The sequence below is a fragment of the Mus caroli genome, chromosome 4 (assembly GCF_900094665.2).
Source record: "Mus caroli chromosome 4, CAROLI_EIJ_v1.1, whole genome shotgun sequence".
Taxonomy (NCBI): domain Eukaryota; kingdom Metazoa; phylum Chordata; class Mammalia; order Rodentia; family Muridae; genus Mus; species Mus caroli.
The window spans coordinates 7,463,623-7,479,993 of NC_034573.1; positions in this window are offsets into that span (position 1 = coordinate 7,463,623).

Here is a 16,371-nt window from a genome sequence, read left to right on the forward strand (position 1 = left end):
TGCCCAAGTGAGCTTTCTTGTACTGTTTATCATTCCACTTCTTGTCCTGTCAGAGCCTGTGGAGCTTCCTGGTAGTACAGAGACAACAATATTTGCCCATTTTGCCGGCACTATGGGCCTGAGAGAAAGAGAAATGGTACTAATGGATCTAATAGAAGTGATTACACTGCATACATCCAAGAGAAGCTGGGAGGTACAACAGAAACCTGTGCAAGATCATTGCTTCACGTTTTTTTTTCATGATAAAAATTTCCTTTATGTCGTTTAATGTTTGGTTTACAAGCAAGGCATTATTAAGCTACACATTAACTAAATGGGATGGCCAGTCTTCAATGCCACCTTGACTGGATTTAGAATCAAGTAGGAGACACACTTCTGTTTGAAGCTCCTGACTGAAGGGAAATACCCACCTTGAATGTAGCTGTCACCATCCCACAAACTGAGGTGCTAGGCTGAACAGAAATAGAAAAAGAGAAGGCAGGCTGAGTGCCCTGGGATTCTGACTCTGGGCACAGTGTGACCAAGGCCTCTGCCCCACCCCTCTGCCATCACTGTTTTCCATCAAACCTGAGCCAAAGTAAACCTTCCTCCCATTGCTACCCCTAGCAGATCAGTTGCCACAACAACAGCAAAGGAATCTAACGCATTGAGCAGAACTCTAAATGGAGTTGTGATTAAAAAGTTGGACATATCTCTGTAGTTAAAAATATTTATTTATTTTATTTTATGTTTGAGAGTGTTCAGTGTATGCCATGTGTTTGTCTGGTGTCTATGTAGACCAGAAGAAGGTTTCAGATCCTTGGATACTGGAGTTAAGTTGGTTGTAAGCTACCAGTCGGTGCTGGGAACTGAACATGGTTCTCTGCAGAAGCAGTAGGGTATCTCTCTCTCTCTCTCTCTCTCTCTCTCTCTCTCTCTCTCTCTCTCTCTCTCTCTCTCTCTGGTTTTTCAAGATAGGGTTTCTCTGTATAGCCCTGGCTGTCCTGGAACTCACTTTGTAGACCAGGCTGGCCTTGAACTCAGAAATCCACTTGCCTCTGCTTCTGCCTCTGCCTCCTGAGTGATGGGATTAAAGGCATGAGTCACCATACCATGCACAGTAGGTACTCTTAAAAGCTATGCCATCGCTCTAGATCCTCTATAGAATATTGTTAAAAACAAGCATATCATTAAAGAAGAAAAAGTTCACTTCAATAAACTCATTTGGCAGCAATTTCTTTTTCTTTTTTCTTCTTTGTCTATTTGGGGGGTGGTATATTTATTTATTGGCAAAATAATTTTTTTAAAGCTTAGAGTGTTATAAAAATAAGAACTGGCACTGGAAAGAATGATAGCGCATACCTATAGTTCCAACACTCAAAAGGTTGGTGGCAGAGGTGTCACTAACTCAAAGTCACCCTTGGCCACATGGTGAGCTTGATAGCAACTAGGGCTACATGAGACCTATCTGAATAAAAAAAAATTAAAGTAATATTATTTTTGTTTGTTTGTTTGTTTTGGGTTTTTCGAGATAGGGTTTCTCTGTATAGCCTTGACTGTCCTGGAACTCACTCTGTAGACCAGACTGGCCTCGAATTCAGAAATCTGCCTGCCTCTACCTCCCGAGTGCTGGGATTAAAGGCGTGTGCCACCATGCCCGACTTGTTTATTTTTTGATACAAGGTTCCTCAGTGTGACAGCTCTGGCTGCCCTAGAACTCTTGTAGACTAGGCTGGACTGGAACTCACAGAGATCCACCTGCCTCTGCCTCCCAAGTGCTGGACTAAAGGTAGGAACCACCACTGCCCAGCTATGGCTTCTTTAACGTATTTTAAAACTATATTTTTAGAGGCTGGAGAGAGAGCTCAGTAAAGTGCTTACCATGCAAGTGTTTGATCCCCAGTAACCACTTAAAGATGCCACATGGGTTGTGAACACTTTTAACCCCAATGCTGGTGATTTGGAGACAGGTGGATCCTGAGGGTTTGCTGGCCAGCCAGCCTGGCTTGGTGAGCTCCAGACCCCACTGGGAGAGTCTGTCTCAAAAAACAAGGTGTATTGCTCTTCAGAAGCAACACCAGGGGTTGACCTGCACATACATGATAGGTATACTCACACACACACACACACACACACACTATATTGTTAAAATACTGCAGTTGAAAAGTTTGGCATCATGGTGTACACCTGTAACCCTAGGACTTGGGAGGAAAAGACAGAATGATTATTCCTGGCTTGAAGCCACCATGGCCTATATATTGAGTTCCAGGCTAGCTAAGGCAAGACCTAATATTTTTAAACAATTTTATATTCATATATAATATATGCAATATGTAGCAATGAGTAAGTACAAGTTATCAAAAACAAATATCTAATTTAGCTTTGGGGGAAAAAGTAAACCAAGGCTCTTTTTTTCCAATAAAAGAAAGAATTAAGCTGGGCAGTGGTGGCACATGCCTTTAATCTCAGCACTTGGGAGGCAGAGGCAGGAGGATTTCTGAGTTCAAGGCCAGCCTGGTCTACAGAGTGAGCTCCAGGACAGAGAAACCCTGTCTCGAAAAACCAAAATAAAGAAAAAAAAAAAAAGAAAGAATTAACAAAAATGACCATATCCTGGTTGCACGTTGCTTGCCACACTCAGGAGAATATATATATATATATATATATATATATATATATATATATATATATATATATATATATGTTCAATAGTCTAACATTTCCTACCTTAAAATACTAAGTGTTTTGCTAATATCACCTTCCCAAATTTAAGTACCCAGATATAAGTGTATTGTTGGAGGTTGTTTTTATCCACTGTGCATTAAATGCTGATTTCTGTGCCCAGAGATCTAGTTGCAGTCAGGACCCTGAGTAAGACTCAGTATTTGGTCAAATATTGTTCTTCATCACCATCTGATTGGTTAAATGAAGAGCAGAACAACCTATAGCTGGGCAAGAAAAGAAAAGGTGGGACTTCCTGGCCCATAGAGAGTGAGAGAGGGTATCAGGTAGTGAAGGAAGGAGTGGCCATCAGTTGTGGATGAAGAAGGAGGTAGCCAGGGTGAGACAAAGATTCCAGGTAATGGGCCACGTGTCTGGGAAGTAGGTTGGTCAGCACTGTCAGGTTAGAATAGCTGAGTATCTGCCCAGATATAGTGCCTAACGCTTTTAATACATGTAAAGGTCTCTGTGTTGTCATTCAGAGTGAGTGCCAGCATAGAAAAGCTCCATGCTTGTATGTATAGTTTTAAAATCTAATGTCTTTAACGGTGTGGATTTGGAGCAATCCATCACATACAGGTATAGAAAATGACCTTCCTCTTTATTTCCTTACACTATGGCTGGCTAGTATTATAGTGAAAACTCGTCTCACATGTGGACACTTTCCAGAAGCCAAGATTGTCAACTAAAAATCCTAATGTCTTCATGTACTTTAAGAAGTGTGTTTAGTGGTAGAAAGGAAAACCAAAATGACAAGAAAACTCAAACCAGATGACGGACAGTAAATTGAGCCCAAGAGCTGGCTTCAGGCTCGAAGGGTGTAACAAATGTCTTCAGCAGCATTAGTGAGCTCTTCTAAGGAGGTTTCTCATCTTACTGTATTACTGTAGACCATTAGTTTGTGTGTGGCTTGGTGGTGCACTCCTGTAAACACACTACAAAGGAGGCTGGCAAAGGAGCCCAGGCCAGCCTGAGTGACACAGTGAGGCTAACCTCATCTACATGAGACTGTGTCAAAAGCAAAACAACACAATAACAAAAGTTAAAATTAGCTAGGCAGTGGTGGCACATGCCTTTAATGCCAGCATTCAGGAGGCAGAGACAGGTAGGATCTCTGGTTTTAGGTCTTTAGCATGACTTCCAGGATAACCAGGGCTATGCAGAGAAACCCTTCTTAAAAAAACCAAATAACAAACAAACAAACAAACAAACAGGTCAAGTAGCATTGTTAATTTGCTGTCAGTCAGTTCTGGAAGGGGAAATTCCAAATCTCTTTGCAAATTCTTGCCTTGTTTGGATTGCATTTTCAACCTTGGCTCTTTCAGAGACTTCTTTTTCTTTCTTGTGTGTATCAAGGGTGGAAGGGGGTACACACATGTGTGCACATGCAAGGCCCAAGGCTGATATCTTCCTTGATCGTTCCCTATTTTACTTAATAAGGCCAGGTTTCTCGTTGAACCCAGAGCTTGCTAATTCTAGCTGACGAAGCTAACCAGTTTGTTCTGGGGATCCCCGTCTCTGCTTCCTGAATGCTCAGTTTACGGGTGGCTGCCTGTCTGCCCAGCTCTTTTTTTGTTTTGTTTTGGTTTTGGTTTTTGGTTTTTTGTTGTTGTTTTCGAGACAGGGTTTCTCTGTATAGCCCTGGCTGTCCTGGAACTCACTCTGTAGACCAGGCTGGTCTCAAACTCAGAAACCCTCCTGCCTCTGCCTCCCGAGCGCTGGGATTAAAGGCGTGCACCACCACGCCTGGCTCTGCCCAGCTCTTACGGCTTCTGGGAATCTGAATCCAGGCCTCCATCCCCCACAGTTGCTGTCAGGTGCTTTATCCATGGAGCTGTCTCTCCAACCACTTTGTTAATCTCTCTCTCTCTCTCTCTCACTATTTTCAAGACAGGTTTTCTCTGTGTAGCCCTGGCTGTCCTGGAACTCACTCTGTAGACCAGGCTGGCCTTGAACTCAGAAATCTGCCTGCCTCTGCCTCCCAAGTGCTGGGACTAAAGGCGTGCGCCACCACCAGCTGTTAATTTCTTATTCTATAGGTGCATCACTACCTTGTAATTCAGTCACATAGATCATGCCATCATGAATTCACAGTTTGTGAGTGATAGATAAACTGTCTGCCAAGTTTTTTCAACTTGGATTTCCTTCCATGAAGCAGTTCTATTGAGGTGAAACATCAAAACCTATGTTTTTGGGCTGGTGAGATGGCTCAGCTGGTAAGGATATTTGCTGTGGAGCCTGACAACCTGAGTTTGAACCTAGGACTCATAAGGTGGAAGAAGAGAATGGATTAGAAGTTCTCCTTTAATCTCAACACATTTGGCTGGGTGGTGGTGGTGCTCGCCTTTAATCCCAGGACTTGGGAGGCAGAGGCAGGCCAATTTCTGAGTTCAAGGCCAGCCTGGTCTACAAAGTGAGTTCCAGGACAGCCAGGGCTATACAGAGAAACCCTGTCTCTAAAAGACAAAAAAAAAAAAAAAAATCTCCACACATTCATGGTGGCCTGTGTACTCCTCCCTCAAGTAAGTACATAAAAATAAAAAATAAAACCAAATATGGGGCTCACACCCCTCTAATTCTAACACATGGGAGGCAAAGGCGGGCAGATCTCTGTGAGTTTGAGGTCAGCTTGGTCTACCTAGTGGGTTCTAGGTCAGAAGTCTATATAGTGAGACCCTTAGAATAAAATAAAAATGAGAATAATGCTCCTAATGTTAGAAGAGTTTGAACAGATACACCGTGTGGGTGATGATTCCAGAAGCTATAGGTTATTAAACAAAACTCCAAGTGTCCAAGTGCACCTCCTTAAGAGTTGATAGCCAAAACAACTCCAGAGACTCCCCCTTAGCTCCCCACCGAGACTATATATGTATAGGTTATAGCCAACGCCCTTGGTTGCCCAAAGGACTGGTTTGCTGAAGACTTCACACACCCTGGTTGTAGAGAACAGAGAAATCATATTGGAACTGAGGGGCAAGCTTCTCCCTACCTGACTAGCCTTCACAGGAGCTGCTCTGGAGGCTGCTGGAGGAGAAAAGTCTTCAATGAGCTTGCTCAACTTTGGATCTTGTATGTTACAATTCCAACTTGCCAGGCAAAAGGTATGTTCTGGAATGACTATGATGGGTGTAGCCAATTGATTTTTTGATTGATTCTTAAGGCCTTCTCTTCATGCCCCATTCTTCGGACCTGGACTGAGGAGATTAAGGGTCCCAGGTGTGAACCTAATTTGTGGTTTTACTGAGTGGACAGGTTGTCCAGACATAGACTGTCCTCAGCTTTCAGCAAAGATGCTCCTCTCCGCATTGAATAGCAGGAAATGCTGGGGCACATGGTTGGTCATTGTGCTGAGAACGTTAACTCTTGAATGCTCAGTCTTAATTGTGGCCTCCATGGAAGACTTTTAGAAGAGAAGGTGAAATACAATGTAAAGTTAAGGGTGTGGGGAAGGTTTGTAATGTGCTTTTTTATGGGCATGATATGGCCATGTCACTCAAGAACTTGTAGTAACTGTGGTTGAATGCATGGGTCCTGCATAAGGCTGACTCTGTAAACATCCAGTTTCCAGACAGGGGAAGGCTCACGGTTCTCAGCCTCACCCAGGGGAGCTGCTGCCAATCCAAGGCTGCTAGGGAGAAAGTAATTGTCTTCAGTGATGTAGTCACTGATAAGTGACTCATGCCTTAGTGGATAGCTCCACACCCATGCCCACTGGAGAGGCTCTGCTTAAACCCAATGGGTCTCAAAAGAAAAAGATAAAGATAAGATAGTGGGATGGGGACTTGGGGGATGGTGGAAGAAGATAAGAAAATGGGTTTGTGTGTGACCAGAATCTATTATATACATGCATGAAATTGTCAAGGAAGAAATAATTTTTTTTTTTAAATCTCCATGTTTCCAAGAATTGGAAGCTCTAATCCTGAGGTCCAAATGGGCCAGGACTTTCACCAGGCCTCACTGTTCAAGAGCATGCATAGAGGTGCAGTAGCCATCTGAGATTCATCAGAATCCAACGACACTGCTTGTTAAAAGGGCTTTCAGATTGATAACTCTCAACTCATTGGCAAACCCCCAAGAGGGGGAATGCCAGTCTGGCTGTTTCTAGTGGAAAGGACACACGAAAAACCTGCGATTTTATAAATTGCTCTACTGAACATCACCATGTTAGCCATTCCAGAACATTCTTTTCACTACCCCATGTTTTAATTTCCATAGATACTCAAACTGTGTCGCATCTTAAATTTTTTGCATATGAATGCTTGCCTACATGTATGTATGTGTGTTCCATGAATTCCTGGTGCCCTTGAAAGTCAGAAGAAGCCAGGCAGTGGTGGCGCACGCCTTTTATCCCATCACTTGGGAGGCAGAGGCAGGCGGATTTCTGAGTTCAAGACCAGTATGGTCTACAGAGCGAGTTCCAGGGCTATACAGAGAAACCCTGTCTCAAAAAAAAAAAAAAGTCAGAAGATGGCATCATATCTCAAGGAACTGGACATATAGACAGTTGTGAGCCACCATGTAGGTGTTAGGACCTGAACTTGGTCCTCTGGAGAGCAACATGTACTCCTAACTACTGCACCATCTTTCAGCTTCCCAAACCATATCTTCTTTTGTGGGGAGGAGAGTTTGGATAACAGTTTCTCTGTGTGGCCCTGGCTGTCCTGGAACTTGCTCTGTAGACCTGGCTGGCTTTGAACTCACAGACATCTGTCTGCCTCTGCCTCCTGAGTGCTGGGATTAAAGGTGTGTGCCTCCGCTGCCCGATTCCATATCTTTTTAAGTACACAATTTGATTTGCTTTTAAACATGGATAGTCCTCTATAGTCAAAACCATAGACAAAACCAGTTCAGCTGGTGTGAGGTGAGAGGCACAGAGACCTGAAGGTGAGATTTACTACACTTATTCAGCCCCATTCTGTAGTCTCCCATGCAGTTTCAGCTCCTGCCAGACCTGTAATTATGGTATACAGTGACTCCTACATAGACAGCTCCTGAGCTCTGGACTGGTCCTGCAGACATACTCCCCAAAAGGTGCCACATTATCTTTCCCAGCCCTGATCCTTGCTTGCCTGTCTCATCTTAGTCATCAGGAGTCACCTAGTGATTTGCTGCTGACCTTAGACCATGCTACTGTCTCCAGGGTTCCCACAGCCAGTGGGTACCAAGCCTGTGATTAGCTTTTAATATCTCTGGAATCGGTCCTCCCCCTTCCTGAGTTGATGCTTGTGGTCTCTCTCATCTTAGGGCTGTGTGTGTGTGTGTGTCCTTTCTGAGCCAATGACTTTCCTCTTGTGTGTGACTCTATTCCTGGGGAGAGATGAGCAGACAACTGCTCACCCCAGATACAGATTTGACAACACATCTAAGGAAGGATACTAGATGCTTAGCCCTCATTAGCCCACATAAGCCTTGGTTTTGATGGTGTGAGGTAGGGATCCCACCCCAGGGCCATTATTCTTACTCCTTTCTTCTCCTTTTTCTTCTCCAAACCTCTTTAAGGGAGATGAGGATATAGTTCAGTGGCCATGTATTTGTTAAGCTCGTTAAAGGCCCCATACCCAGCACAATAGAGTCTCTTTTAGACCACAAAGATGGGGCATCATTGGAAATACAACTTAATTTTGGCAACTACAAATGTAAGATTTCTAATATTTTATTTTTAGGCTTTATTTAAAGTAAATAAAATAAAACTATGCTAAATTTTTATTTTACACTTAGATGTTTGGTTTTGGTTTGTTTATTTGATATAGGGTCTTACTACTATGTAGTTCAAGCTATCCTGGAATTCACTATGTAGTATAGGTTGGCCTTAAGCTTAAGTTCCAGGTTGCTGAGATTACAGGAGTGGGCCAATACTTCAGACTCAAAGAAGTTAATTGTGTGTGTGTGTGTGTGTGTGTGTAAAACTCATGGTTTGCATATGCCAGATAAATAACCTACCACTTAGATACATCCTAGGTAAGATGATACAGGTAATCCTAGCACAAATGAGGCTGAGGCAGGAGGATTGCTATGCACTGGAGGCCAGCCTGGCATACATAGCAAGTCACTTTCAAGATGAAAAAGGGAGCAGGGAGGAGAAGAATATGGATATCTAATGTTTGAGGCTGGGCATGGTGGCAAAGCAAGTTCTAGGCCAGTCAGAGTTTACACATTAAGAACCTGTCTAATGGGGGCTGGTGAGATGGCTCAGCGATTAAGAGCGCCGCCTGCTCTTCCAAAGGTCCTGAGCTCAAATCCCAGCAACCACATGGTGGCTCACAACCATCCATAACGAAATCTGATGCCGTCTTTTGGAGAGTCTGAAGACAGCTACAGTGTACTTACATATAAGAAAGAAAAAGAAAGAAAGGAAGAAAGAAGGAAAGAAAGAAGGAAAGAAAGAAGGAAAGAAAGAAAGAAAGAATCTGTCTAAAAAAAAAAGTACTATTTGGATATAGGTGTTCTGGGGTCTTGGAGAGATATAGGTCAATTGGAAAAGTGCTAATTACATAAGCCTGAAGACCTGAGTTTGATCTCTAGGACCCACATGTAAAAAGGTGGTGGCCTGTGTGTGTGACCCTTGTGCCAGGCTCATGGTCAGACACCAGAGCTTTCCAGGGACCAACGGCCAACTAGCCCAGTCTTCTTAATGAGATTTAGGTTCATGAGACACCCTGTGTTGTAGGCAGCCAATGCCTAAAAGATGATGCCAGTTTCCGGTACACCGTGGCTGTAAATAATACCACTGCGCAGGCGCTAGGCCGAATCTGGCGCCAACCCCTCCCAAGCAGGTGCATGCAAATTAAGGTGCCTGCAGACTGACCAATCCCAGGAGGTCACATAGCCCTCCCCAGTGCTGGGGTGTATATAAGGAGTCCTCCCTGGGTTCCCAGGGTTCCCGTAGCATCAAGGCGTTCCTGCAATAAAGCTGTTGAGAAGAATCTGACCATGTTGCGTTTTTCCTTGCAACGGTGGGCGCAGCACTGTGTCACTGTGCACTGTTATCCAAGGTTTCACACACACACACACACACACACACACACACACACACAGACAGACACAGAGACACAAAGAGACACACACACACAGACAGACACAGAGACACAAAGACACACACATTTCTTTTTACTTTTTTTTTGTTGTTGTTGTTGTTGTTGTTTTTTGAGACAGGGTTTCTCTGTGTAGCCCTGGCTGTCCTGGACCTCACTCTGTAGACCAGGCTGGCCTCGAACTCAGAAATCTGCCTGCCTCTGCCGCCAAAGTTCTGGGATTAAAGGCATGCGCCACCAACGCCTGACTACATACACATTTCTAACAGAAATGCAGGAAGAAAAGAAAAAGAAATGGAAAGTTATTTTCTCTTTAAAAGATGAAAGCATGCTAGCGATCTGTGAAATGCTTTGTGGGTGAGTTAACCCATGAGACAGGCACATTAGGCCATTCCCTGCTTCCCAGACAAGCATCTCCAGAGGCTGATGAAAGACTTTAACTGTGGCTCCCTGAATGACTGATGCATCTGTAATGCTCAGATTAATTTCAGAAACTACTTGCAGCAGAGTAGAGACTAGCAGAGGAACAGAACAAACAAAAACAGAAACAAGAAAGTTCAAACTGTGAGCAGGTCCTGACCAGATGAGTTTGCAATGTTCAAGTCGAAAGCTTTGACTTCTCTCCTCTCCTCCTTCTAAGCTGCCAAACTGGCTTTTCTGGTGGCAGGTTTTGTTCAGATGAGTGACAGTTGTTGACACATCTGTTTGGGCAAAAATCTCCTTTGGATATTTGAGATATAATCCCCATTCTTTAACTCTTTAATCACCCCCCACCCCTACCTCAGCCAGTCTTGGCTCAGTTTCTGTTGGGCTCTGTGGCATCTCTCTGGTATCTCTGTCTGCACACTCTTGCCATGTTCTCCCAAGGCAGAGTTCTGTGCCTGTTCTAGGCAAACTGTTTGGGAGGTGACTTGGTATAGGGATTAAATGGAGCAAATTTTGCATTTCAACTGCCCCGGTGGAGATAGCAATGATATTACCAAAGAAGTGTAATTGCTAAGGATACACAGGATATAGAAAATATTCACAATAGCTAAATGATATAAACAGATATAAACAACCTACATTTAAAAAGACTCTGAGTGTGTGTGTGTGTGTGTGTGTGTGTGTATCACACACATGTGCCACCGTGGACCTGTGAGGGTTAGAGAACATCTCAGAAGTCAGTTCTTCCTTCCCACGTTGTTTTGAGGTAGGCTTTCTCTCTTGCTCTGGCTGCTGAGCTAGACAGTTCAGACTTGCTGGCCCTCAAGCTTCACCTTAGGAGTAATGGGATTAGAGATGCATTGCACCATATCTGGCTTTGTAAGTAGGATGTAGGGAGTCAAACGCAGGTCTGTAGGCTAGAACAATAAGTCACTTTTACCCACTGACCATTTACTCAGCCCAGTACTGAGCCCATAAACACTCAGTATGTGTTTATATACAGACAACTGGATGAATTAAATGTGAGACCAAAACACTATTCAACTTGAAAATGAATCAGTCCTGACAGGCTACAACACACACGAAAAAAAAAAAAAAAAAAAAAAACCCTTAAAAACATTATGCTAAAATGGGCGTGGTGGCACGTGTCTTTTGTCCCAGTTGAGGAGGCAGGATTGTAAGTCCAGTCAGCCTGTGTTGACAAACAAGTCTGAATGTGACTGATCCTGAGATATATAGTGAGACCTTGTATCAGAAAACAAAACTAGGGCATCAGTCTAGCAGTGGTGCTGCACTCCTTTAAATCCCAGCACTTGCGAGGCAGAGGCAGGTGGATTTCTGAGTTTGAGGCCAGCCTGGTCTACAGAGTGAGTTCCAGGACAGCCAGGGCTATACAGAGAAATCCTGTCTCAAAAAAAAAAGAACGAACAAACAAACAAAAAACCAATAACAAACAAAGAAATCAACTAGGATACCAAAAGGCTCAAAGATAAAGATGCCAGTGGCCAAACCTGATCAGATTTGATTCCTGGGACCTACATGGTGAAAGAAGAGAACCATCTCTTCAAGTTGTCCTCCTACCTCCACATATGCCACAGCTTGTACACACCCATACCACACATGCACATACATACATACATACATATATGTGCTTTTAAACAAAAAGCTGGGTTGGTGGTGTACAGTTCTAGTACCAGTATTTCAGAGGCAGCTAGAAGATTGCTGAAAGTTTGAGGCTAGCCTGGTCTATATAACAAGAGCCAGCCAGGACTATATAGAGATTCAGTCTCAAAAACAAACAAACACCCCAAACAATGACAACTGGAAGTATACTAATTCATAGTCCTGAATGCTGTATGACCTCACCACTCAGAAGTACTGGGAGCCATCAAATTCACTGGCAGAAAGCAGAGAAGTAGCTTCCAGGGAGGAGAAATAGGCAGTTGTTTATTGGGTAGTTTCTGGTTCCATTATAAAAAAAAATCTGTCAGATATCAATTGTAGTAACTTTATGTAGTGTTTGTTGAATAGAAAAATCACAGATGGTGGAAATGGTAATTTTAAGTTATATATTAGCTGGGCACAGTGGCACACACCTTTAAGTCCAGCACTCAGGAGGCAAAGGCAGGCAGATCTCTGTGAGCAAGTTTGAGGGACAGCCTGGTCTACAAAGACAGTTCCAGGAAAGTCAGGGCTGTTACATAGAGAAACCCTGTCTAGAATTTAAAAAAGCAAAACAAAATCAAATTTGTATGTGTTTTAACTGGCATACCAAGAGGGTGTGTGGCCAGCCCAGACTTAATTCACTTAGGGTGATTCTCAAGATGAGATCCATTCTGGGCCGATCTGAACTGTTTCTGTATCTGCTCCTACTTGAGAGAAACAGTGTGGTTTCCAAACTGTTGCCTAGAGCAGAAATAACCCACACTATTCCTAAATGCAGCTGGTCCTTGAAAGTGCTCTTTGATAAGAGAATATTGGAAAAGGCTTGCAACTGCAGGTTAGGCTTATTGTTTTTGTGTGCTGTATGAAGATTATTTTTGTATTATTTAAATTCTGATTTCTCTGCCTCCATATCTTGTTGAAATCCAGTCATGGCATTGCAATGCTTATTCTAGGTGTCCCCTAGTTCAAATTTGTGTAAACATTGCTTCCCATTTATTCTCTGACTTGTCAATTAAAAAAAGGTGATCAGCTGAGCAGAAGGGAGAATAAGGCGGGACTTCTGCCAGCCAGGAGATGGGGAGAGGGAGAAAAGCCCAGAAAGCCAAACCTATACTAAAATCCAAGTGTCTCAGGGAGTTTGGCTGGGAGGTAGTCAGATTAGCTCAGAGGCTTAGAATAGATTATTAACTGCCTACTTATTCAGCCATAAGCTTATCAAATAAATAGTATATCCTCTGTCCTATTTATTTGGGAGCTAGCCGGGAATAACGAAAATTGCCACTTTTAAAAATGCATTTATGCTCTTGTTCCTCTCTTGCTCTTCCCTTCTTGTTCCTGCTGTCCCCTCGCCCCTTCCCCATTCCCTCCCCACCTCTCTCCACATGCTCACAGCTAGACTCTACTTCTCTACTCTCTCTCTCTGCCTTTCTCTGCCTCTACTATCCTCTTAACTCCCCTCCCCATGCCCTGAATAAACTATTCTATCCTTTTTTTAAAAATGCATTTACAAATGCTTATTGCAGGAATTGCCTAGAATTATACTGGAAAACATTAAATTAAAAAAAAAAACCAACTGATTTTACTGCCAACATAGTGCTTTTCTTTATTGTAGAAAGTTTAAAGAATAAAGATGCTCAAAAATGAGCCATAACCCATCAACTGATTTCTATATTATACATAAGCATGTATCTATCTGTATAGATCACTTTCTTTTCCACATAAGTTTGTTGTTGTTTTTTTTTTTTTTTTTTTTNGTTTTTCAAGACTGGGTTTCTCTGTGTAGCCCTGGCTGTCCTGGAACTCACTTTGTAGANCAGGCTGGCCTCGGACTCAGAAATCCACCTGCCTCTGCCTCCCGAGTGCTGGGATTAAAGGCGTGCGCCACCACGCCCAGCTACCACATAAGTTTTAAAATTGAATTTTAATTTCTTTCCTCTCTTTTCTTTCTTCTGTTTTTGTTTTTATTTTTTGATAACTATATCTCTAGAAGGGCATCTTGGCAGTTAGAAGCCAATGAATACCACAAGTCACACCACACAACAAACCTCACACAAGAGATTGGGGACAAGAACAGAGTATAGAAAGAGCAGTGGGATAGACAGAGGAAAATGTCTTTGGAGTATGTGCAGTGAGCTGGTGCAAAAGAACAGCCAGAAATACTGTTCGGTAGTTAGCACTGTAACATCGTTTGGCGGTTAACAGAGTGGGGATTTCCAAGTCTCAGCTAGAGAACAGGCCAGGTGATTTTCTGCTTGCCTGTTACCCTATAGTCTCTATGTAGTCCTAGAACTCATTATATAGGCCAGGCTGGCCTTGAGATCTGCCTGCTTCTGCCTCCAAGGTATGTACCACCCGCACAGGCTTTGGCCTGGAGTGCAGGGCCACACCTACTGACAGTGTGGGCCAAACCATTGAGCTAATGGGCCCTGGCATTGAGCCTGTGGGCCTGAACATGGGTCGCCTGGTGCCCACAGGCATGGGGGCCTGCCTGGAGTGCATATGCCTTGTGATAGATCGTATGTGACAGGTCTAGAGCATATAATAATCTCTTGTGTACTGTATGGAAGCACCACCTGTCAATAAAAAGCTAATTGGCCCATGAGCTTAGGCAGGAAATAGGAGGTGGGAGTTCTGGTAGGGAGAGAACTCTGGGATAGAGTTAAGGGCCGGGAGAGATTCACCCCAAACTCATAGAAGACAGACGCAGGAAACTGAGGAGAGGTAAGCAACCATACGGCACTCATAGAATAGAATAAACGGATTAATTAAGTTACAAGCGAGTCAGGGAACACGCCCACGGGGATGGTGCAGGCATTTATTCAGATATAATTAAGTCTCAGAATTGTTATTTTGGGAACTGGGACTCGAATGGAAAAGCCCATGGTTATAAATGACATCCAACATGGGGCACGTTATCTAAGCACAGGGCTTGAGAAAGCTGGCAAGAAAGCCTTGAAAGAGGCTGAAAAGTGGGGGAATGAGCACTTCCCAGAGCTGGACACAATTTCTTTGCAGGGTGGGACACTACAGCCGGTCACTAGAGAGAAAGCGTAGGTCTGAGAGTGAGAACCAGAGCCTCGCAGGTGCAAAACTTCCTAGCTCCAGGACAGATAAGCTAGCTCCCAGTCAGTATGCATGCATGTGTATGAGGATCCAGCCCCAAACCCTGCAAAAGCAGCCTTCTTGATGGAGCTGAGGGGGCAGAGTTAGCTGCCATAGACGCCTGCTGGCCTGAGGAGACTGCAGGCACACAGAAGGGCAAAGGGAACCTTTTCCCAGAGCTGAGAGGGGACAGAAAAGCCCCAAACTTCTAAACTGGCAAGAAAAGAAAAACAAACAGTGAGTTCCAGGACAGCCAGGGCTACACAGAGAAACCCTGTCTCGAAAAACCAAAGCAAACAAACAAACAAACAAACAAACAAGCAAAAAACAACAGGATATCATGGGAAGAAATATTTAGTTTGAAAATAAGAAAGTTAAGTCCTTTTTTTTTTTTTTTTTTTTTTTTTTTTTTGGTTTTTTGAGATAGGGTTTCTCTGTGTAGCCCTAGCTGTCCTGGAACTCACTATGTAGACCAGGCTTTCTTCGAACTCAGAAGTCCGCCTGCCTCTGCCTCCCGAGTGCTGGATCAAAGGCGTGCGCCACCACTGCCCAACGAAAGTTAAGTCCTTAAGGAGAGAGATTTAAATTTTTTTTCTGTGTTAAAAATGAAGAAAAATGCCATGACAAAGGGCATCTAGATTTCTATGATTTTGTTTCATTTTTAAAAGATTTATTTGTTTGTTTAATGTATGAGTACCTTGTAGCTGTCTTCAGACTCACTAGAAGAGGGCATCTGATCCTATGACAGATGGTTGTGAGCCACCATGTAGTTGCTGGGAATTGAACTCAGGACCTCTGGAAGAGTAGTCCATCTCTCCAGCCCTGATTTTGTTTTATTTATCAGCATACAAATAATAATTTTTCAATAATAATTATAATTTTCTTTTTTCTTTTTCTTTCCTTTTTTTTCCTTTTTTTTTTTTTTTTTTTTTTTTTGAGACAGAGTTTCTCTGTGTAGCCCTGGCTGTCCTGGAACTCACTCTGTAGACCAGGTTGGCCTTGAACTCAGAAATCCACCTGCCTCTGCCTCCCAAGCGCTGGGATTAAAGGCGTGCGCCACTACTGCCTGGCGATTATAATTTTCTTATATGTCCTTCTGAAGAGAGATCAGAATAAAACAAACAGAGGAGATGACTGAAAGACAGATGCATGATTGGAGGTTAAAGGATTCTTTAAATCAAAATAAAGAGCCTTCAGAAAAGTCCAATCTGTAATCTACACTAACAAGCTAAAAAGATAGTCCCAGATGGGAAAACCCACAAAGGCTTGAGGAATCAGGATGGCAACTCATACAGATACCATATATTGAATTAAGAGTACAAATTATATTTAATGATACCTTTGAGTGATGTCATACAATAGATTATGTTTCATTTTGTAGAGTTTGGAGAGTTAAGATATGTAAATATGGCCGGGCGTGGTGGCGCACGCCTTTAATCCCAGCACT